The 22,424-nt window shown below is 44.7% G+C and overlaps 18 non-coding genes across 18 annotated transcripts; all 18 read right to left on the reverse strand.

Annotated features, from left to right (window-relative positions):
- Positions 1-353: 353 nt before the first annotated feature.
- Positions 354-425, reverse strand: trnaq-cug (transfer RNA glutamine (anticodon CUG)). Its single transcript has one exon. It is a non-coding gene; the product is annotated as a tRNA-Gln (tRNA).
- Positions 426-1,031: 606 nt separating this feature from the next.
- On the reverse strand, positions 1,032-1,103 carry trnaq-uug (transfer RNA glutamine (anticodon UUG)). The gene has a single exon. It is a non-coding gene; the product is annotated as a tRNA-Gln (tRNA).
- Positions 1,104-2,386: 1,283 nt separating this feature from the next.
- On the reverse strand, positions 2,387-2,458 carry trnaq-uug (transfer RNA glutamine (anticodon UUG)). The gene has a single exon. It is a non-coding gene; the product is annotated as a tRNA-Gln (tRNA).
- Positions 2,459-3,056: 598 nt separating this feature from the next.
- On the reverse strand, positions 3,057-3,128 carry trnaq-cug (transfer RNA glutamine (anticodon CUG)). The gene has a single exon. It is a non-coding gene; the product is annotated as a tRNA-Gln (tRNA).
- A 606-nt stretch (positions 3,129-3,734) lies between these two features.
- trnaq-uug (transfer RNA glutamine (anticodon UUG)) lies at positions 3,735-3,806 on the reverse strand. Its single transcript has one exon. It is a non-coding gene; the product is annotated as a tRNA-Gln (tRNA).
- A 1,283-nt stretch (positions 3,807-5,089) lies between these two features.
- On the reverse strand, positions 5,090-5,161 carry trnaq-uug (transfer RNA glutamine (anticodon UUG)). Its single transcript has one exon. It is a non-coding gene; the product is annotated as a tRNA-Gln (tRNA).
- A 598-nt stretch (positions 5,162-5,759) lies between these two features.
- On the reverse strand, positions 5,760-5,831 carry trnaq-cug (transfer RNA glutamine (anticodon CUG)). Its single transcript has one exon. It is a non-coding gene; the product is annotated as a tRNA-Gln (tRNA).
- A 606-nt stretch (positions 5,832-6,437) lies between these two features.
- On the reverse strand, positions 6,438-6,509 carry trnaq-uug (transfer RNA glutamine (anticodon UUG)). Its single transcript has one exon. It is a non-coding gene; the product is annotated as a tRNA-Gln (tRNA).
- Positions 6,510-7,793: 1,284 nt separating this feature from the next.
- Positions 7,794-7,865, reverse strand: trnaq-cug (transfer RNA glutamine (anticodon CUG)). The gene has a single exon. It is a non-coding gene; the product is annotated as a tRNA-Gln (tRNA).
- Positions 7,866-9,146: 1,281 nt separating this feature from the next.
- On the reverse strand, positions 9,147-9,218 carry trnaq-uug (transfer RNA glutamine (anticodon UUG)). Its single transcript has one exon. It is a non-coding gene; the product is annotated as a tRNA-Gln (tRNA).
- Positions 9,219-9,816: 598 nt separating this feature from the next.
- trnaq-cug (transfer RNA glutamine (anticodon CUG)) lies at positions 9,817-9,888 on the reverse strand. The gene has a single exon. It is a non-coding gene; the product is annotated as a tRNA-Gln (tRNA).
- A 1,283-nt stretch (positions 9,889-11,171) lies between these two features.
- On the reverse strand, positions 11,172-11,243 carry trnaq-cug (transfer RNA glutamine (anticodon CUG)). Its single transcript has one exon. It is a non-coding gene; the product is annotated as a tRNA-Gln (tRNA).
- A 1,281-nt stretch (positions 11,244-12,524) lies between these two features.
- On the reverse strand, positions 12,525-12,596 carry trnaq-uug (transfer RNA glutamine (anticodon UUG)). The gene has a single exon. It is a non-coding gene; the product is annotated as a tRNA-Gln (tRNA).
- Positions 12,597-13,194: 598 nt separating this feature from the next.
- trnaq-cug (transfer RNA glutamine (anticodon CUG)) lies at positions 13,195-13,266 on the reverse strand. The gene has a single exon. It is a non-coding gene; the product is annotated as a tRNA-Gln (tRNA).
- A 606-nt stretch (positions 13,267-13,872) lies between these two features.
- trnaq-uug (transfer RNA glutamine (anticodon UUG)) lies at positions 13,873-13,944 on the reverse strand. The gene has a single exon. It is a non-coding gene; the product is annotated as a tRNA-Gln (tRNA).
- Positions 13,945-15,897: 1,953 nt separating this feature from the next.
- Positions 15,898-15,969, reverse strand: trnaq-uug (transfer RNA glutamine (anticodon UUG)). Its single transcript has one exon. It is a non-coding gene; the product is annotated as a tRNA-Gln (tRNA).
- Positions 15,970-17,252: 1,283 nt separating this feature from the next.
- On the reverse strand, positions 17,253-17,324 carry trnaq-cug (transfer RNA glutamine (anticodon CUG)). Its single transcript has one exon. It is a non-coding gene; the product is annotated as a tRNA-Gln (tRNA).
- A 2,634-nt stretch (positions 17,325-19,958) lies between these two features.
- trnaq-uug (transfer RNA glutamine (anticodon UUG)) lies at positions 19,959-20,030 on the reverse strand. Its single transcript has one exon. It is a non-coding gene; the product is annotated as a tRNA-Gln (tRNA).
- Positions 20,031-22,424: the final 2,394 nt, after the last annotated feature.

Genomic DNA, 22,424 nt, shown 5'->3' on the forward strand with positions numbered 1-22,424 from the left:
GCACAGCTGCACGAAAGATAAGCAATTGTTAACTTTTTTCGAAGAATACGAAGTGCAATGTCTACGTTTCAAGAAGCACTGCTTTCAATTTCAGCAAGTATGCCAGCCGAATGCAGCTTGCAAAGAAAATGTTGAGCATTCTGCTGTGCAGTCAAACGAAGCACTGGACAACACACATCTTTCTCCCCCTCTTATTTGGAACTGGGAATGAGAGGTTGAACCTATCATCTGATGTCGAGAACAATAAATCAACCGTCATTGATTCAGGCAGCAAACGGTCCCGAAACCTTGGTTGGTATGCAGATAACAAGCTTGTCTGTCCCAAATTTCAGCAGCTGGGACAACAATAATTCAGGTTCCACCGAGATTTGAACTCGGATCGCTGGATTCAGAGCCCAGAGTGCTCACCATTACACCATGGAACCATTGCTGATAAATTTATTTGAATCTTTTCTTAAAATCAACAACATTACCGTCTCCACCATTCTACTTTGTCTCGGCCAGGTCTCATCCTTAACTTCAGCTTGCCCACTTGCCCCCCTGCTAAGCCTCGGTTCTGAGTAAATCACACAGCTGCCTTGATGGCTATTGGTTCACAAATCTCTGTTTCTTTTTCACACTGCTCATAGCATCTTGTATTGCAGTCCTGCCAGGTAAAATGTGAATAATCTTTGCAAGGCACTGCTGCACGATAGACAAGCAATTGTTAACTTTTTTCGAGAATACGAAGTGCAATGCCTACGTTTCAAGAAGCACTGCTTTCAATTTCAACAAGTATGCCAGCCGAATGCAGCTTGCAAAGAAAATGTTGAGCAATCTGCTGTGCAGTGAAATGAAGCACTGGACAACACACATCTTTCTCCCCCGCTAATTTGGAACTGGGAATGAGAGGTTGAGCCTATCATCTGATGTCCAGAACAATAAATCAACCATCATCGATTCAGGCAGCAAACGGTCCCGTAACCGTGGTTGGTATGCAGATGCCAATCTTGCATGTCCCAAATTTCCAGCAGCTGGGACAACAAGAATTCAGGTTCCACCGAGATTTGAACTCGGATCGCTGGATTCAAAGCCCAGAGTGCTTACCATTACACCATGGAACCTTCGCTGAACAGTTCCCTAGATTCTTTTCTCAAAATCAACAACATTACCATCTCCACCATTATACTTTGTCTCGGCCTGGTCTCATCCTTAACGTCAGCTTGCCCACTTGCCCCTCTGCTAAGCTTCGGTTCTGAGCAAATCACACAGCTGCCTTGATGGCTATCGGTTCACAAATCTCAGCTTCTTTTTCACACTGCTCATGGCAGATTGCATTGCAGCCCTGCCAGGTAAAATGAGTATAATCTTTGGAAGGCACAGCTGCACGAAAGATAAGCAATTGTTAACTTTTTTCGAAGAATACGAAGTGCAATGCCTACTTTTCAAGAAGCACTGCTTTCAATTTCAGCAAGTATGCCAGCCGAATGCAGCTTGCAAAGAAAATGTTGAGCATTCTGCTGAGCATTCAAACGAAGCCCTGGACAACACACATCTTTCTCCCCCTCTTATTTGGAACTGGGAATGAGAGGTTGAGCCTATCACCTGATGTCGAGAACAATAAATCAACCGTCATTGATTCAGGCAGCAAACGGTCCCGTAACCGTGGTTGGTATGCAGATACCAAGCTTGTATGTCCCAAATTTCAGCAGCTGGGACAACAAGAATTCAGGTTCCACAGAGATTTGAACTCGGATCGCTGGATTTAGGGCCCAGAGTGCTTACCATTACACCATGGAACCTTCGCTGAACAGGCCCTAGATTCTTTTCTCAAAATCAACAACATTACCATCTCCACCATTATACTTTGTCTCGGCCTGGTCTCATCCTTAACGTCAGCTTGCCCACTTGCCCCTCTGCTAACCTTCGGTTCTGAGCAAATCACACAGCTGCCTTGATGGCTATCGGTTCACAAATCTCAGCTTCTTTTTCACACTGCTCATGGCAGATTGCATTGCAGCCCTGCCAGGTAAAATGAGTATAATCTTTGCAAGGCACAGCTGCACGAAAGATAAGCAATTGTTAACTTTTTTCGAAGAATACGAAGTGCAATGCCTACTTTTCAAGAAGCACTGCTTTCAATTTCAGCAAGTATGCCAGCCGAATGCAGCTTGCAAAGAAAATGTTGAGCATTCTGCTGTGCAGTCAAACGAAGCACTGGACAACACACATCTTTCTCCCCCTCTTATTTGGAACTGGGAATGAGAGGTTGAGCCTATCTTCTGATGCCGAGAACAATAAATCAACCGTCATTGATTCAGGCAGCAAACGGTCCCGTAACCTTGGTTGGTATGCAGATACCAAGCTTGTATGTCCCAAATTTCAGCAGCTGGGACAACAAGAATTCAGGTTCCACCGAGATTTGAACTCGGATCGCTGGATTCAAAGCCCAGAGTGCTTACCATTACACCATGGAACCTTCGCTGAACAGTTCCCTAGATTCTTTTCTTAAAATCAACAACATTACCATCTCCACCATTATACTTTGTCTCGGCCTGGTCTCATCCTTAACTTCAGCTTGCCCCTCTGCTAAGCTTCGGTTCTGAGCAAATCACACAGCTGCCTTGATGGCTATCGGTTCACAAATCTCAGCTTCTTTTTCACACTGCTCATGGCAGATTGCATTGCAGCCCTGCCAGGTAAAATGAGTATAATCTTTGCAAGGCACAGCTGCACGAAAGATAAGCAATTGTTAACTTTTTTCGAAGAATACGAAGTGCAATGTCTACGTTTCAAGAAGCACTGCTTTCAATTTCAGCAAGTATGCCAGCCGAATGCAGCTTGCAAAGAAAATGTTGAGCATTCTGCTGTGCAGTCAAACGAAGCACTGGACAACACACATCTTTCTCCCCCTCTTATTTGGAACTGGGAATGAGAGGTTGAACCTATCATCTGATGTCGAGAACAATAAATCAACCGTCATTGATTCAGGCAGCAAACGGTCCCGAAACCTTGGTTGGTATGCAGATAACAAGCTTGTCTGTCCCAAATTTCAGCAGCTGGGACAACAATAATTCAGGTTCCACCGAGATTTGAACTCGGATCGCTGGATTCAGAGCCCAGAGTGCTCACCATTACACCATGGAACCATTGCTGATAAATTTATTTGAATCTTTTCTTAAAATCAACAACATTACCGTCTCCACCATTCTACTTTGTCTCGGCCAGGTCTCATCCTTAACTTCAGCTTGCCCACTTGCCCCCCTGCTAAGCCTCGGTTCTGAGTAAATCACACAGCTGCCTTGATGGCTATTGGTTCACAAATCTCTGTTTCTTTTTCACACTGCTCATAGCATCTTGTATTGCAGTCCTGCCAGGTAAAATGTGAATAATCTTTGCAAGGCACTGCTGCACGATAGACAAGCAATTGTTAACTTTTTTCGAGAATACGAAGTGCAATGCCTACGTTTCAAGAAGCAATGCTTTCAATTTCAACAAGTATGCCAGCCGAATGCAGCTTGCAAAGAAAATGTTGAGCAATCTGCTGTGCAGTGAAATGAAGCACTGGACAACACACATCTTTCTCCCCCGCTAATTTGGAACTGGGAATGAGAGGTTGAGCCTATCATCTGATGTCCAGAACAATAAATCAACCATCATCGATTCAGGCAGCAAACGGTCCCGTAACCGTGGTTGGTATGCAGATGCCAATCTTGCATGTCCCAAATTTCCAGCAGCTGGGACAACAAGAATTCAGGTTCCACCGAGATTTGAACTCGGATCGCTGGATTCAAAGCCCAGAGTGCTTACCATTACACCATGGAACCTTCGCTGAACAGTTCCCTAGATTCTTTTCTCAAAATCAACAACATTACCATCTCCACCATTATACTTTGTCTCGGCCTGGTCTCATCCTTAACGTCAGCTTGCCCACTTGCCCCTCTGCTAAGCTTCGGTTCTGAGCAAATCACACAGCTGCCTTGATGGCTATCGGTTCACAAATCTCAGCTTCTTTTTCACACTGCTCATGGCAGATTGCATTGCAGCCCTGCCAGGTAAAATGAGTATAATCTTTGGAAGGCACAGCTGCACGAAAGATAAGCAATTGTTAACTTTTTTCGAAGAATACGAAGTGCAATGCCTACTTTTCAAGAAGCACTGCTTTCAATTTCAGCAAGTATGCCAGCCGAATGCAGCTTGCAAAGAAAATGTTGAGCATTCTGCTGAGCATTCAAACGAAGCCCTGGACAACACACATCTTTCTCCCCCTCTTATTTGGAACTGGGAATGAGAGGTTGAGCCTATCACCTGATGTCGAGAACAATAAATCAACCGTCATTGATTCAGGCAGCAAACGGTCCCGTAACCGTGGTTGGTATGCAGATACCAAGCTTGTATGTCCCAAATTTCAGCAGCTGGGACAACAAGAATTCAGGTTCCACAGAGATTTGAACTCGGATCGCTGGATTTAGGGCCCAGAGTGCTTACCATTACACCATGGAACCTTCGCTGAACAGGCCCTAGATTCTTTTCTCAAAATCAACAACATTACCATCTCCACCATTATACTTTGTCTCGGCCTGGTCTCATCCTTAACGTCAGCTTGCCCACTTGCCCCTCTGCTAACCTTCGGTTCTGAGCAAATCACACAGCTGCCTTGATGGCTATCGGTTCACAAATCTCAGCTTCTTTTTCACACTGCTCATGGCAGATTGCATTGCAGCCCTGCCAGGTAAAATGAGTATAATCTTTGCAAGGCACAGCTGCACGAAAGATAAGCAATTGTTAACTTTTTTCGAAGAATACGAAGTGCAATGCCTACTTTTCAAGAAGCACTGCTTTCAATTTCAGCAAGTATGCCAGCCGAATGCAGCTTGCAAAGAAAATGTTGAGCATTCTGCTGTGCAGTCAAACGAAGCACTGGACAACACACATCTTTCTCCCCCTCTTATTTGGAACTGGGAATGAGAGGTTGAGCCTATCTTCTGATGCCGAGAACAATAAATCAACCGTCATTGATTCAGGCAGCAAACGGTCCCGTAACCTTGGTTGGTATGCAGATACCAAGCTTGTATGTCCCAAATTTCAGCAGCTGGGACAACAAGAATTCAGGTTCCACCGAGATTTGAACTCGGATCGCTGGATTCAAAGCCCAGAGTGCTTACCATTACACCATGGAACCTTCGCTGAACAGTTCCCTAGATTCTTTTCTTAAAATCAACAACATTACCATCTCCACCATTATACTTTGTCTCGGCCTGGTCTCATCCTTAACTTCAGCTTGCCCCTCTGCTAAGCTTCGGTTCTGAGCAAATCACACAGCTGCCTTGATGGCTATCGGTTCACAAATCTCAGCTTCTTTTTCACACTGCTCATGGCAGATTGCATTGCAGCCCTGCCAGGTAAAATGAGTATAATCTTTGCAAGGCACAGCTGCACGAAAGATAAGCAATTGTTAACTTTTTTCGAAGAATACGAAGTGCAATGTCTACGTTTCAAGAAGCACTGCTTTCAATTTCAGCAAGTATGCCAGCCGAATGCAGCTTGCAAAGAAAATGTTGAGCATTCTGCTGTGCAGTCAAACGAAGCACTGGACAACACACATCTTTCTCCCCCTCTTATTTGGAACTGGGAATGAGAGGTTGAACCTATCATCTGATGTCGAGAACAATAAATCAACCGTCATTGATTCAGGCAGCAAACGGTCCCGAAACCTTGGTTGGTATGCAGATAACAAGCTTGTCTGTCCCAAATTTCAGCAGCTGGGACAACAATAATTCAGGTTCCACCGAGATTTGAACTCGGATCGCTGGATTCAGAGCCCAGAGTGCTCACCATTACACCATGGAACCATTGCTGATAAATTTATTTGAATCTTTTCTTAAAATCAACAACATTACCGTCTCCACCATTCTACTTTGTCTCGGCCAGGTCTCATCCTTAACTTCAGCTTGCCCACTTGCCCCCCTGCTAAGCCTCGGTTCTGAGTAAATCACACAGCTGCCTTGATGGCTATTGGTTCACAAATCTCTGTTTCTTTTTCACACTGCTCATAGCATCTTGTATTGCAGTCCTGCCAGGTAAAATGTGAATAATCTTTGCAAGGCACTGCTGCACGATAGACAAGCAATTGTTAACTTTTTTCGAGAATACGAAGTGCAATGCCTACGTTTCAAGAAGCAATGCTTTCAATTTCAACAAGTATGCCAGCCGAATGCAGCTTGCAAAGAAAATGTTGAGCAATCTGCTGTGCAGTGAAATGAAGCACTGGACAACACACATCTTTCTCCCCCGCTAATTTGGAACTGGGAATGAGAGGTTGAGCCTATCATCTGATGTCCAGAACAATAAATCAACCATCATCGATTCAGGCAGCAAACGGTCCCGTAACCGTGGTTGGTATGCAGATGCCAATCTTGCATGTCCCAAATTTCCAGCAGCTGGGACAACAAGAATTCAGGTTCCACCGAGATTTGAACTCGGATCGCTGGATTCAAAGCCCAGAGTGCTTACCATTACACCATGGAACCTTCGCTGAACAGTTCCCTAGATTCTTTTCTCAAAATCAACAACATTACCATCTCCACCATTATACTTTGTCTCGGCCTGGTCTCATCCTTAACGTCAGCTTGCCCACTTGCCCCTCTGCTAAGCTTCGGTTCTGAGCAAATCACACAGCTGCCTTGATGGCTATCGGTTCACAAATCTCAGCTTCTTTTTCACACTGCTCATGGCAGATTGCATTGCAGCCCTGCCAGGTAAAATGAGTATAATCTTTGGAAGGCACAGCTGCACGAAAGATAAGCAATTGTTAACTTTTTTCGAAGAATACGAAGTGCAATGCCTACTTTTCAAGAAGCACTGCTTTCAATTTCAGCAAGTATGCCAGCCGAATGCAGCTTGCAAAGAAAATGTTGAGCATTCTGCTGAGCATTCAAACGAAGCCCTGGACAACACACATCTTTCTCCCCCTCTTATTTGGAACTGGGAATGAGAGGTTGAGCCTATCACCTGATGTCGAGAACAATAAATCAACCGTCATTGATTCAGGCAGCAAACGGTCCCGTAACCGTGGTTGGTATGCAGATACCAAGCTTGTATGTCCCAAATTTCAGCAGCTGGGACAACAAGAATTCAGGTTCCACAGAGATTTGAACTCGGATCGCTGGATTTAGGGCCCAGAGTGCTTACCATTACACCATGGAACCTTCGCTGAACAGTCCCTAGATTCTTTTCTCAAAATCAACAACATTACCATCTCCACCATTATACTTTGTCTCGGCCTGGTCTCATCCTTAACGTCAGCTTGCCCACTTGCCCCTCTGCTAACCTTCGGTTCTGAGCAAATCACACAGCTGCCTTGATGGCTATCGGTTCACAAATCTCAGCTTCTTTTTCACACTGCTCATGGCAGATTGCATTGCAGCCCTGCCAGGTAAAATGAGTATAATCTTTGCAAGGCACAGCTGCACGAAAGATAAGCAATTGTTAACTTTTTTCGAAGAATACGAAGTGCAATGCCTACTTTTCAAGAAGCACTGCTTTCAATTTCAGCAAGTATGCCAGCCGAATGCAGCTTGCAAAGAAAATGTTGAGCATTCTGCTGTGCAGTCAAACGAAGCACTGGACAACACACATCTTTCTCCCCCTCTTATTTGGAACTGGGAATGAGAGGTTGAGCCTATCATCTGATGCCGAGAACAATAAATCAACCGTCATTGATTCATGGCAGCAAACGGTCCCGGAACCTTGGTTGGTATGCAGATACCAAGCTTGTATGTCCCAAATTTCAGCAGCTGGGACAACAATAATTCAGGTTCCACCGAGATTTGAACTCGGATCGCTGGATTCAGAGCCCAGAGTGCTTACCATTACACCATGGAACCTTCGCTGAACAATCCCTAGATTCTTTTCTCAAAATCAACAACATTACCATCTCCACCATTATACTTTGTCTCGGCCTGGTCTCATCCTTAACGTCAGCTTGCCCACTTGCCCCTCTGCTAAGCTTCGGTTCTGAGCAAATCACACAGCTGCCTTGATTGCTATCGGTTCACAAATCTCAGCTTCTTTTTCACACTGCTCATGGCAGATTGCATTGCAGTCCTGCCAGGTAAAATGAGTATAATCTTTGCAAGGCACTGCTGCACGAAAGATAAGCAATTGTTAACTTTTTTAGAGAATACGAAGTGCAATGCCTACGTTTCAAGAAGCACTGCTTTCATTTTCAGCAAGTATGCCAGCCGAATGCAGCTTGCAAAGAAAATGTTGAGCATTCTGCTGTGCAGTCAAACGAAGCACTGGACAACACACATCTTTCTCCCCCTCTTATTTGGAACTGGGAATGAGAGGTTGAGCCTATCATCTGATGTCGAGAACAATAAATCAACTGTCATTGATTCAGGCAGCAAACGGTCCCGTAACCTTGGTTGGTATGCAGATACCAAGCTTGAATGTCCCAAATTTCAGCAGCTGGGACAACAATAATTCAGGTTCCACCGAGATTTGAACTCGGATCGCTGGATTCAGAGCCCAGAGTGCTTACCATTACACCATGAAACCTTCGCTGAACAGTCCCTAGATTCGTTTCTCAAAATCAACAACATTACCATCTCCACCATTATACTTTGTCTCAGCCTGGTCTCATCCTTAACGTCAGCTTGCCCACTTGCCCCTCTGCTAAGCTTCGGTTCTGAGCAAATCACACAGCTGCCTTGATTGCTATCGGTTCACAAATCTCAGCTTCTTTTTCACACTGCTCATGGCAGATTGCATTGCAGGCCTGCCAGGTAAAATGAGTATAATCTTTGCAAGGCACTGCTGCACGAAAGATAAGCAATTGTTAACTTTTTTAGAGAATACGAAGTGCAATGCCTACGTTTCAAGAAGCACTGCTTTCATTTTCAGCAAGTATGCCAGCCGAATGCAGCTTGCAAAGAAAATGTTGAGCATTCTGCTGTGCAGTCAAACGAAGCACTGGACAACACACATCTTTCTCCCCCTCTTATTTGGAACTGGGAATGAGAGGTTGAGCCTATCATCTGATGTCGAGAACAATAAATCAACTGTCATTGATTCAGGCAGCAAACGGTCCCGTAACCGTGGTTGGTATGCAGATACCAAAGCTTGTATGTCCCAAATTTCAGCAGCTGGGACAACAAGAATTCAGGTTCCACCGAGATTTGAACTCGGATCGCTGGATTCAAAGCCTAGAGTGCTTACCATTACACCATGGAACCTTCGCTGAACAGTTCCCTAGATTCTTTTCTTAAAATCAACAACATTACCATCTCCACCATTATACTTTGTCTCGGCCTGGTCTCATCCTTAACTTCAGCTTGCCCCTCTGCTAAGCTTCGGTTCTGAGCAAATCACACAGCTGCCTTGATGGCTATCGGTTCACAAATCTCAGCTTCTTTTTCGCACTGCTCATGGCAGATTGCATTGCAGCCCTGCCAGGTAAAATGAGTATAATCTTTGCAAGGCACAGCTGCACGAAAGATAAGCAATTGTTAACTTTTTTCGAAGAATACGAAGTGCAATGTCTACGTTTCAAGAAGCACTGCTTTCAATTTCAGCAAGTATGCCAGCCGAATGCAGCTTGCAAAGAAAATGTTGAACATTCTGCTGTGCAGTCAAACGAAGCACTGGACAACACACATCTTTCTCCCCCTCTTATTTGGAACTGGGAATGAGAGGTTGAACCTATCATCTGATGTCGAGAACAATAAATCAACCGTCATTGATTCAGGCAGCAAACGGTCCCGAAACCTTGGTTGGTATGCAGAAAGCAAGCTTGTCTGTCCCAAATTTCAGCAGCTGGGACAACAATAATTCAGGTTCCACCGAGATTTGAACTCGGATCGCTGGATTCAGAGCCCAGAGTGCTCACCATTACACCATGGAACCATTGCTGATAAATTTATTTGAATCTTTTCTTAAAATCAACAACATTACCGTCTCCACCATTCTACTTTGTCTCGGCCAGGTCTCATCCTTAACTTCAGCTTGCCCACTTGCCCCCCTGCTAAGCCTCGGTTCTGAGTAAATCACACAGCTGCCTTGATGGCTATTGGTTCACAAATCTCTGTTTCTTTTTCACACTGCTCATAGCATCTTGTATTGCAGTCCTGCCAGGTAAAATGTGAATAATCTTTGCAAGGCACTGCTGCACGATAGACAAGCAATTGTTAACTTTTTTCGAGAATACGAAGTGCAATGTCTACGTTTCAAGAAGCGCTGCTTTCAATTTCAACAAGTATGCCAGCCGAATGCAGCTTGCAAAGAAAATGTTGAGCAATCTGCTGTGCAGTGAAATGAAGCACTGGACAACACACATCTTTCTCCCCCGCTAATTTGGAACTGGGAATGAGAGGTTGAGCCTATCATCTGATGTCCAGAACAATAAATCAACCATCATCGATTCAGGCAGCAAACGGTCCCGTAACCGTGGTTGGTATGCAGATACCAAGCTTGTATGTCCCAAATTTCAGCAGCTGGGACAACAAGAATTCAGGTTCCACAGAGATTTGAACTCGGATCGCTGGATTTAGGGCCCAGAGTGCTTACCATTACACCATGGAACCTTCGCTGAACAGTCCCTAGATTCTTTTCTCAAAATCAACAACATTACCATCTCCACCATTATACTTTGTCTCGGCCTGGTCTCATCCTTAACGTCAGCTTGCCCACTTGCCCCTCTGCTAACCTTCGGTTCTGAGCAAATCACACAGCTGCCTTGATGGCTATCGGTTCACAAATCTCAGCTTCTTTTTCACACTGCTCATGGCAGATTGCATTGCAGCCCTGCCAGGTAAAATGAGTATAATCTTTGCAAGGCACAGCTGCACGAAAGATAAGCAATTGTTAACTTTTTTCGAAGAATACGAAGTGCAATGCCTACTTTTCAAGAAGCACTGCTTTCAATTTCAGCAAGTATGCCAGCCGAATGCAGCTTGCAAAGAAAATGTTGAGCATTCTGCTGTGCAGTCAAACGAAGCACTGGACAACACACATCTTTCTCCCCCTCTTATTTGGAACTGGGAATGAGAGGTTGAGCCTATCATCTGATGCCGAGAACAATAAATCAACCGTCATTGATTCATGGCAGCAAACGGTCCCGGAACCTTGGTTGGTATGCAGATACCAAGCTTGTATGTCCCAAATTTCAGCAGCTGGGACAACAATAATTCAGGTTCCACCGAGATTTGAACTCGGATCGCTGGATTCAGAGCCCAGAGTGCTTACCATTACACCATGGAACCTTCGCTGAACAATCCCTAGATTCTTTTCTCAAAATCAACAACATTACCATCTCCACCATTATACTTTGTCTCGGCCTGGTCTCATCCTTAACGTCAGCTTGCCCACTTGCCCCTCTGCTAAGCTTCGGTTCTGAGCAAATCACACAGCTGCCTTGATTGCTATCGGTTCACAAATCTCAGCTTCTTTTTCACACTGCTCATGGCAGATTGCATTGCAGTCCTGCCAGGTAAAATGAGTATAATCTTTGCAAGGCACTGCTGCACGAAAGATAAGCAATTGTTAACTTTTTTAGAGAATACGAAGTGCAATGCCTACGTTTCAAGAAGCACTGCTTTCATTTTCAGCAAGTATGCCAGCCGAATGCAGCTTGCAAAGAAAATGTTGAGCATTCTGCTGTGCAGTCAAACGAAGCACTGGACAACACACATCTTTCTCCCCCTCTTATTTGGAACTGGGAATGAGAGGTTGAGCCTATCATCTGATGTCGAGAACAATAAATCAACTGTCATTGATTCAGGCAGCAAACGGTCCCGTAACCTTGGTTGGTATGCAGATACCAAGCTTGAATGTCCCAAATTTCAGCAGCTGGGACAACAATAATTCAGGTTCCACCGAGATTTGAACTCGGATCGCTGGATTCAGAGCCCAGAGTGCTTACCATTACACCATGAAACCTTCGCTGAACAGTCCCTAGATTCGTTTCTCAAAATCAACAACATTACCATCTCCACCATTATACTTTGTCTCAGCCTGGTCTCATCCTTAACGTCAGCTTGCCCACTTGCCCCTCTGCTAAGCTTCGGTTCTGAGCAAATCACACAGCTGCCTTGATTGCTATCGGTTCACAAATCTCAGCTTCTTTTTCACACTGCTCATGGCAGATTGCATTGCAGGCCTGCCAGGTAAAATGAGTATAATCTTTGCAAGGCACTGCTGCACGAAAGATAAGCAATTGTTAACTTTTTTAGAGAATACGAAGTGCAATGCCTACGTTTCAAGAAGCACTGCTTTCATTTTCAGCAAGTATGCCAGCCGAATGCAGCTTGCAAAGAAAATGTTGAGCATTCTGCTGTGCAGTCAAACGAAGCACTGGACAACACACATCTTTCTCCCCCTCTTATTTGGAACTGGGAATGAGAGGTTGAGCCTATCATCTGATGTCGAGAACAATAAATCAACTGTCATTGATTCAGGCAGCAAACGGTCCCGTAACCGTGGTTGGTATGCAGATACCAAAGCTTGTATGTCCCAAATTTCAGCAGCTGGGACAACAAGAATTCAGGTTCCACCGAGATTTGAACTCGGATCGCTGGATTCAAAGCCTAGAGTGCTTACCATTACACCATGGAACCTTCGCTGAACAGTTCCCTAGATTCTTTTCTTAAAATCAACAACATTACCATCTCCACCATTATACTTTGTCTCGGCCTGGTCTCATCCTTAACTTCAGCTTGCCCCTCTGCTAAGCTTCGGTTCTGAGCAAATCACACAGCTGCCTTGATGGCTATCGGTTCACAAATCTCAGCTTCTTTTTCGCACTGCTCATGGCAGATTGCATTGCAGCCCTGCCAGGTAAAATGAGTATAATCTTTGCAAGGCACAGCTGCACGAAAGATAAGCAATTGTTAACTTTTTTCGAAGAATACGAAGTGCAATGTCTACGTTTCAAGAAGCACTGCTTTCAATTTCAGCAAGTATGCCAGCCGAATGCAGCTTGCAAAGAAAATGTTGAACATTCTGCTGTGCAGTCAAACGAAGCACTGGACAACACACATCTTTCTCCCCCTCTTATTTGGAACTGGGAATGAGAGGTTGAACCTATCATCTGATGTCGAGAACAATAAATCAACCGTCATTGATTCAGGCAGCAAACGGTCCCGAAACCTTGGTTGGTATGCAGAAAGCAAGCTTGTCTGTCCCAAATTTCAGCAGCTGGGACAACAATAATTCAGGTTCCACCGAGATTTGAACTCGGATCGCTGGATTCAGAGCCCAGAGTGCTCACCATTACACCATGGAACCATTGCTGATAAATTTATTTGAATCTTTTCTTAAAATCAACAACATTACCGTCTCCACCATTCTACTTTGTCTCGGCCAGGTCTCATCCTTAACTTCAGCTTGCCCACTTGCCCCCCTGCTAAGCCTCGGTTCTGAGTAAATCACACAGCTGCCTTGATGGCTATTGGTTCACAAATCTCTGTTTCTTTTTCACACTGCTCATAGCATCTTGTATTGCAGTCCTGCCAGGTAAAATGTGAATAATCTTTGCAAGGCACTGCTGCACGATAGACAAGCAATTGTTAACTTTTTTCGAGAATACGAAGTGCAATGTCTACGTTTCAAGAAGCACTGCTTTCAATTTCAACAAGTATGCCAGCCGAATGCAGCTTGCAAAGAAAATGTTGAGCAATCTGCTGTGCAGTGAAATGAAGCACTGGACAACACACATCTTTCTCCCCCGCTAATTTGGAACTGGGAATGAGAGGTTGAGCCTATCATCTGATGTCCAGAACAATAAATCAACCATCATCGATTCAGGCAGCAAACGGTCCCGTAACCGTGGTTGGTATGCAGATGCCAATCTTGCATGTCCCAAATTTCCAGCAGCTGGGACAACAAGAATTCAGGTTCCACCGAGATTTGAACTCGGATCGCTGGATTCAAAGCCCAGAGTGCTTACCATTACACCATGGAACCTTCGCTGAACAGTTCCCTAGATTCTTTTCTCAAAATCAACAACATTACCATCTCCACCATTATACTTTGTCTCGGCCTGGTCTCATCCTGAACGTCAGCTTGCCCACTTGCCCCTCTGCTAAGCTTCGGTTCTGAGCAAATCACACAGCTGCCTTGATGGCTATCGGTTCACAAATCTCAGCTTCTTTTTCACACTGCTCATGGCAGATTGCATTGCAGCCCTGCCAGGTAAAATGAGTATAATCTTTGGAAGGCACAGCTGCACGAAAGATAAGCAATTGTTAACTTTTTTCGAAGAATACGAAGTGCAATGCCTACTTTTCAAGAAGCACTGCTTTCAATTTCAGCAAGTATGCCAGCCGAATGCAGCTTGCAAAGAAAATGTTGAGCATTCTGCTGAGCATTCAAACGAAGCCCTGGACAACACACATCTTTCTCCCCCTCTTATTTGGAACTGGGAATGAGAGGTTGAGCCTATCACCTGATGTCGAGAACAATAAATCAACCGTCATTGATTCAGGCAGCAAACGGTCCCGTAACCGTGGTTGGTATGCAGATACCAAGCTTGTATGTCCCAAATTTCAGCAGCTGGGACAACAAGAATTCAGGTTCCACAGAGATTTGAACTCGGATCGCTGGATTTAGGGCCCAGAGTGCTTACCATTACACCATGGAACCTTCGCTGAACAGTCCCTAGATTCTTTTCTCAAAATCAACAACATTACCATCTCCACCATTATACTTTGTCTCGGCCTGGTCTCATCCTTAACTTCAGCTTGCCCCTCTGCTAAGCTTCGGTTCTGAGCAAATCACACAGCTGCCTTGATGGCTATCGGTTCACAAATCTCAGCTTCTTTTTCGCACTGCTCATGGCAGATTGCATTGCAGCCCTGCCAGGTAAAATGAGTATAATCTTTGCAAGGCACAGCTGCACGAAAGATAAGCAATTGTTAACTTTTTTCGAAGAATACGAAGTGCAATGTCTACGTTTCAAGAAGCACTGCTTTCAATTTCAGCAAGTATGCCAGCCGAATGCAGCTTGCAAAGAAAATGTTGAACATTCTGCTGTGCAGTCAAACGAAGCACTGGACAACACACATCTTTCTCCCCCTCTTATTTGGAACTGGGAATGAGAGGTTGAACCTATCATCTGATGTCGAGAACAATAAATCAACCGTCATTGATTCAGGCAGCAAACGGTCCCGAAACCTTGGTTGGTATGCAGAAAGCAAGCTTGTCTGTCCCAAATTTCAGCAGCTGGGACAACAATAATTCAGGTTCCACCGAGATTTGAACTCGCATCGCTGGATTCAGAGCCCAGAGTGCTCACCATTACACCATGGAACCATTGCTGATAAATTTATTTGAATCTTTTCTTAAAATCAACAACATTACCGTCTCCACCATTCTACTTTGTCTCGGCCAGGTCTCATCCTTAACTTCAGCTTGCCCACTTGCCCCCCTGCTAAGCCTCGGTTCTGAGTAAATCACACAGCTGCCTTGATGGCTATTGGTTCACAAATCTCTGTTTCTTTTTCACACTGCTCATAGCATCTTGTATTGCAGTCCTGCCAGGTAAAATGTGAATAATCTTTGCAAGGCACTGCTGCACGATAGACAAGCAATTGTTAACTTTTTTCGAGAATACGAAGTGCAATGTCTACGTTTCAAGAAGCACTGCTTTCAATTTCAACAAGTATGCCAGCCGAATGCAGCTTGCAAAGAAAATGTTGAGCAATCTGCTGTGCAGTGAAATGAAGCACTGGACAACACACATCTTTCTCCCCCGCTAATTTGGAACTGGGAATGAGAGGTTGAGCCTATCATCTGATGTCCAGAACAATAAATCAACCATCATCGATTCAGGCAGCAAACGGTCCCGTAACCGTGGTTGGTATGCAGATGCCAATCTTGCATGTCCCAAATTTCCAGCAGCTGGGACAACAAGAATTCAGGTTCCACCGAGATTTGAACTCGGATCGCTGGATTCAAAGCCCAGAGTGCTTACCATTACACCATGGAACCTTCGCTGAACAGTTCCCTAGATTCTTTTCTCAAAATCAACAACATTACCATCTCCACCATTATACTTTGTCTCGGCCTGGTCTCATCCTTAACGTCAGCTTGCCCACTTGCCCCTCTGCTAAGCTTCGGTTCTGAGCAAATCACACAGCTGCCTTGATGGCTATCGGTTCACAAATCTCAGCTTCTTTTTCACACTGCTCATGGCAGATTGCATTGCAGCCCTGCCAGGTAAAATGAGTATAATCTTTGGAAGGCACAGCTGCACGAAAGATAAGCAATTGTTAACTTTTTTCGAAGAATACGAAGTGCAATGCCTACTTTTCAAGAAGCACTGCTTTCAATTTCAGCAAGTATGCCAGCCGAATGCAGCTTGCAAAGAAAATGTTGAGCATTCTGCTGAGCATTCAAACGAAGCCCTGGACAACACACATCTTTCTCCCCCTCTTATTTGGAACTGGGAATGAGAGGTTGAGCCTATCACCTGATGTCGAGAACAATAAATCAACCGTCATTGATTCAGGCAGCAAACGGTCCCGTAACCGTGGTTGGTATGCAGATACCAAGCTTGTATGTCCCAAATTTCAGCAGCTGGGACAACAAGAATTCAGGTTCCACAGAGATTTGAACTCGGATCGCTGGATTTAGGGCCCAGAGTGCTTACCATTACACCATGGAACCTTCGCTGAACAGTCCCTAGATTCTTTTCTCAAAATCAACAACATTACCATCTCCACCATTATACTTTGTCTCGGCCTGGTCTCATCCTTAACGTCAGCTTGCCCACTTGCCCCTCTGCTAACCTTCGGTTCTGAGCAAATCACACAGCTGCCTTGATGGCTATCGGTTCACAAATCTCAGCTTCTTTTTCACACTGCTCATGGCAGATTGCATTGCAGCCCTGCCAGGTAAAATGAGTATAATCTTTGCAAGGCACAGCTGCACGAAAGATAAGCAATTGTTAACTTTTTTCGAAGAATACGAAGTGCAATGCCTACTTTTCAAGAAGCACTGCTTTCAATTTCAGCAAGTATGCCAGCCGAATGCAGCTTGCAAAGAAAATGTTGAGCATTCTGCTGTGCAGTCAAACGAAGCACTGGACAACACACATCTTTCTCCCCCTCTTATTTGGAACTGGGAATGAGAGGTTGAGCCTATCATCTGATGCCGAGAACAATAAATCAACCGTCATTGATTCAGGCAGCAAACGGTCCCGTAACCTTGGTTGGTATGCAGATACCAAGCTTGTATGTCCCAAATTTCAGCAGCTGGGACAACAATAATTCAGGTTCCACCGAGATTTGAACTCGGATCGCTGGATTCAGAGCCCAGAGTGCTTACCATTACACCATGGAACCTTCGCTGAACAATCCCTAGATTCTTTTCTCAAAATCAACAACATTACCATCTCCACCATTATACTTTGTCTCGGCCTGGTCTCATCCTTAACGTCAGCTTGCCCACTTGCCCCTCTGCTAAGCTTCGGTTCTGAGCAAATCACACAGCTGCCTTGATTGCTATCGGTTCACAAATCTCAGCTTCTTTTTCACACTGCTCATGGCAGATTGCATTGCAGTCCTGCCAGGTAAAATGAGTATAATCTTTGCAAGGCACTGCTGCACGAAAGATAAGCAATTGTTAACTTTTTTAGAGAATACGAAGTGCAATGCCTACGTTTCAAGAAGCACTGCTTTCATTTTCAGCAAGTATGCCAGCCGAATGCAGCTTGCAAAGAAAATGTTGAGCATTCTGCTGTGCAGTCAAACGAAGCACTGGACAACACACATCTTTCTCCCCCTCTTATTTGGAACTGGGAATGAGAGGTTGAGCCTATCATCTGATGTCGAGAACAATAAATCAACTGTCATTGATTCAGGCAGCAAACGGTCCCGTAACCTTGGTTGGTATGCAGATACCAAGCTTGAATGTCCCAAATTTCAGCAGCTGGGACAACAATAATTCAGGTTCTACCGAGATTTGAACTCGGATCGCTGGATTCAGAGCCCAGAGTGCTTACCATTACACCATGAAACCTTCGCTGAACAGTCCCTAGATTCTTTTCTCAAAATCAACAACATTACCATCTCCACCATTATACTTTGTCTCGGCCTGGTCTCATCCTTAACGTCAGCTTGCCCACTTGCCCCTCTGCTAAGCTTCGGTTCTGAGCAAATCACACAGCTGCCTTGATTGCTATCGGTTCACAAATCTCAGCTTCTTTTTCACACTGCTCATGGCAGATTGCATTGCAGTCCTGCCAGGTAAAATGAGTATAATCTTTGCAAGGCACTGCTGCACGAAAGATAAGCAATTGTTAACTTTTTTAGAGAATACGAAGTGCAATGCCTACGTTTCAAGAAGCACTGCTTTCATTTTCAGCAAGTATGCCAGCCGAATGCAGCTTGCAAAGAAAATGTTGAGCATTCTGCTGTGCAGTCAAACGAAGCACTGGACAACACACATCTTTCTCCCCCTCTTATTTGGAACTGGGAATGAGAGGTTGAGCCTATCATCTGATGTCGAGAACAATAAATCAACTGTCATTGATTCAGGCAGCAAACGGTCCCGTAACCTTGGTTGGTATGCAGATACCAAGCTTGAATGTTCCAAATTTCAGCAGCTGGGACAACAATAATTCAGGTTCCACCGAGATTTGAACTCGGATCGCTGGATTCAGAGCCCAGAGTGCTTACCATTACACCGTGAAACCTTCGCTGAACAATCCCTAGATTCTTTTCTCAAAATCAACAACATTACCATCTCCACCATTATACTTTGTCTCGGCCTGGTCTCATCCTTAACGTCAGCTTGCCCACTTGTCCCTCTGCGAAGCTTCGGTTCTGAGCAAATCACACAGCTGCCTTGATGGCTATCGGTTCACAAATCTCAGCTTCTTTTTCACACTGCTCATGGCAGATTGCATTGCAGTCCTGCCAGGTAAAATGAGTATAATCTTTGCAAGGCACTGCTGCACGAAAGATAAGCAATTGTTAACTTTTTTCGAGAATACGAAGTGCAATGCCTACGTTTCAAGAAACACTGCTTTCAATTTCAGCAAGTATGCCAGCCGAATGCAGCTTGCAAAGAAAATGTTGAGCATTCTGCTGTGCATTCAAACGAAGCCCTGGACAACACACATCTTTCTCCCCCTCTTATTTGGAACTGGGAATGAGAGGTTGAGCCTATCACCTGATGTCAAGAACAATAAATCAACCGTCATTGATTCAGGCAGCAAACGGTCCCGTAACCGTGGTTGGTATGCAGATACCAAGCTTGTGTGTCCCAAATTTCAGCAGCTGGGACAACAATAATTCAGGTTCCACCGAGATTTGAACTCGGATCGCTGGATTCAGAGTCAAAAGTGCTTACCATTACACCATGGAACCTTTGCTAAACAGTTTCTTAGATTCTTTTCTCAAAATCAACAACATTACCATCTCCACCATTATACTTTGTCTCGGCCTGGTCTCATCCTTAACGTCAGCTTGCCCACTTGCCCCTCTGCTGAGCTTCGGTTCTGAGCAAATCACACAGCTGCCTTGATGGCTATCGGTTCACAAATCTCAGCTTCTTTTTCACACTGCTCATGGCAGATTGCATTGCAGCCCTGCCAGGTAAAATGAGTACAATCTTTGGAAGGCACAGCTGCACGAAAGATAAGCAATTGTTAACTTTTTTCGAAGAATACGAAGTGCAATGCCTACTTTTCAAGAAGCACTGCTTTCAATTTCAGCAAGTATGCCAGCCGAATGCAGCTTGCAAAGAAAATGTTGAGCATTCTGCTGTGCAGTCAAACGAAGCCCTGGACAACACACATCTTTCTCCCCCTCTTATTTGGAACTGGGAATGAGAGGTTGAGCCTATCATCTGATGTCGTGTACAATAAATCAACCGTCATTGATTCAGGCAGCAAACGGTCCCGTAACCTTGGTTGGTATGCAGATACCAAGCTTGTATGTCCCAAATTTCAGCAGCTGGGACAACAAGAATTCAGGTTCCACCGAGATTTGAACTCGGATCGCTGGATTCAAAGTCCAGAGTGCTCACCATTACACCATGGAACCTTCGCTGAACAGACCCTAGATTCTTTTCTCAAAATCAACAACATTACCATCTCCACCATTATACTTTGTCTCGGCCTGGTCTCATCCTTAACGTCAGCTTGCCCACTTGCCCCTCTGCTAAGCTTCGGTTCTGAGCAAATCACACAGCTGCCTTGATGGCGATCGGTTCACAAATCTCAGCTTCTTTTTCACACTGCTCATGGCAGATTGCATTGCAGTCCTGCCAGGTAAAATGAGTGTAATCTTTGCAAGGGACTGCTGCACGAAAGATAAGCAATTGTTAACTTTTTTCGAGAATACGAAGTGCAATGTCTACGTTTCAAGAAGCACTGCTTTCAATTTCAGCAAGCATGCCAGCCGAATGCAGCTTGGAAAGGAAATGTTGAACACTCTGCTGTGCAGTCAAACGATGCACTGGACAACACACATCTTTCTCCTCCTCTTAATTGGAACTGGGAATGAGAGGTTGAGCCTATCATCTGATGTCGAGAACAATAAACCAACCGTCATTGATCCAGGCAGCAAACGGGCCCGTAACCGTGGTTGTTATGAAGATGCCAAGCTTGCATGTCCCAAATTTCCAGCAGCTGGGACAAAAGAATTCAGGTTCCACCGAGATTTGAACTTGGATCACTGGATTCAGAGCCCAGAGTGCTTACCATTACACCATGGAACCTTTGCGAAAGAGTTCCCTAGATTCTTTTCTCAAAACCAACAACATTACCATCTCCACCGTTATACTTTGTCTCGGCCTGGTCTCTTCCTTAACTTCAGCTTGCCCCTCTGCTAAGCTTCGGTTCTGAGCAAATCACACAGCTGCCTTGATGGCTATCGGTTCACAAATCTCAGCTTCTTTTTCACACTGCTCATGGCAGATTGCATTGCAGCCCTGCCAGGTAAAATGAGTATAATCTTTGCAAGGCACAGCTGCACGAAAGATAAGCAATTGTTAACTTTTTTCGAAGAATACGAAGTGCAATGCCTCCTTTTCAAGAAGCACTGCTTTCAATTTCAGCAAGTATGCCAGCCGAATGCAGCTTGCAAAGAAAATGTTGAGCATTCTGCTGTGCAGTCAAACGAAGCACTGGACAGCACACATCTTTCTCCCCCTCTTATTTGGAACTGGGAATGAGAGGTTGAGCCCATCATCTGATGTCGAGAACAATAAATCAACCGTCATTGGTTCAGGCAGCAAACGGTCCCGTAACCTTGGTTGGTATGGAGATACCAAGCTTGTGTGTCCCAAATTTCAGCAGCTGGGACAACAATAATTCAGGTTTCACCGAGATTTGAACTCGGATCGCTAGATTCAGAGCCCAGAGTGCTTAACATTACACCATGGAACCTTCGCTGAATAATCCCTAGATTCTTTTCTCAAAATCAACAACATTACCATCTCCACCATTATACTTTGTCTCGGCCTGGTCTCAGCCTTAACTTCAGTTTGCCCACTTGCCCCTCTGCGAAGCTTCGGTTCTGAGCAAATCACACAGCTGCCTTGATGGCTATCGGTTCACAAATCTCAGCTTCTTTTTCACACTGCTCATGGCAGATTGCATTGCAGTCCTGCCAGGTAAAATGAGTATAATCTTTGCAAGGCACTGCTGCACGAAAGATAAGCAATTGTTAAATTTTTTCGAGAATACGAAGTGCAATGCCTACGTTTCAAGAAGCACTGCTTTCAATTTCAGCAAGTATGCCAGCCGAATGCAGCTTGCAAAGAAAATGTTGAGCATTCTGCTGTGCATTCAAACGAAGCACTGGACAACACACATCTTTCTCCCCCTCTTATTTGGAACTGGGAATGAGAGGTTGAGCCTATCATCTGATGTCGAGAACAATAAATCAACCGTCATTGATTCAGGCAGCAAACGGTCCCGTAACCCTGGTTGGTATGCACAGACCAAGCTTGTGTGTCCCAAATTTCAGCAGCTGGGACAACAATAATTCAGGTTCCACCGAGATTTGAACTCGGATTGCTGGATTCAGAGCCCAGAATGCTTACCATTACACCATGGAACGTTTGCTGATAAATTTATTTGAATCTTTTCTTAAAATCAACAACATTACCGCCTCCACCATTATACTTTGTCTCGGCCAGGTCTCATCTTTAACTTCAGCTTGCCCACTTGCCCCTCTGCTAAGCCTCGGTTCTGAGTAAATCACACAGCTGCCTTGATGGCTATCGGTTCACAAATCTCAGCTTCTTTTTCACACTGCTCATGGCAGATTGCATTGCAGCCCTGCCAGGTAAAATGAGTATAATCTTTGCAAGGCACAGCTGCACGAAAGATAAGCAATTGTTAACTTTTTTCGAAGAATACGAAGTGCAATGCCTACTTTTCAAGAAGCACTGCTTTCAATTTCAGCAAGTATGCCAGCCGAATGCAGCTT

Source organism: Somniosus microcephalus, unplaced genomic scaffold (genome assembly GCF_052327205.1).
Source record: "Somniosus microcephalus isolate GS21.2 unplaced genomic scaffold, FLI_Smic_1.0 scaffold39, whole genome shotgun sequence".
Lineage (NCBI taxonomy): Eukaryota > Metazoa > Chordata > Chondrichthyes > Squaliformes > Somniosidae > Somniosus > Somniosus microcephalus.